Source organism: Penaeus monodon, chromosome 28 (genome assembly GCF_015228065.2).
Source record: "Penaeus monodon isolate SGIC_2016 chromosome 28, NSTDA_Pmon_1, whole genome shotgun sequence".
Taxonomy (NCBI): domain Eukaryota; kingdom Metazoa; phylum Arthropoda; class Malacostraca; order Decapoda; family Penaeidae; genus Penaeus; species Penaeus monodon.
In genome coordinates this window covers 26,858,452-26,858,769 of record NC_051413.1, presented here as the reverse complement: position 1 = coordinate 26,858,769, position 318 = coordinate 26,858,452, and the positions used below count along the sequence as shown (strand labels likewise).

Genomic DNA, 318 nt, shown 5'->3' with positions numbered 1-318 from the left:
GGTCACCCATACTTGCCTGTGAACGCATACACATTTAAAATACTTACACGTCTATACTAATAAAAAACCCAAGCAACCGCCAAATTTGTACTCTATAAGCAAAAAGTGCCTCCGGTTCATACAACTCAGTAACGAGACCTACCTTTCTTTCGCTCTCCTCCTGCGCAGTGTCTTCTTCTTGGCTCTTGGTCCCCCTCAACATCACACTACCAAGGGCCTCCGCCTGCTGGCACTCCTCCCCACCGGTGCCACTCTCCGCCTAGCGACCCCTGGCACTTTCTCTGCCATAGTAAAAATCTCGTAGACTCCAGTCACTTG

General features: G+C 49.7%; 1 pseudogene; it reads right to left on the bottom strand.

Annotated features, from left to right (window-relative positions):
• LOC119591452 overlaps nucleotides 1-292 on the bottom strand; it is a 6,083-nt pseudogene extending 5,791 nt beyond the window's left edge.
• Nucleotides 293-318: the final 26 nt, after the last annotated feature.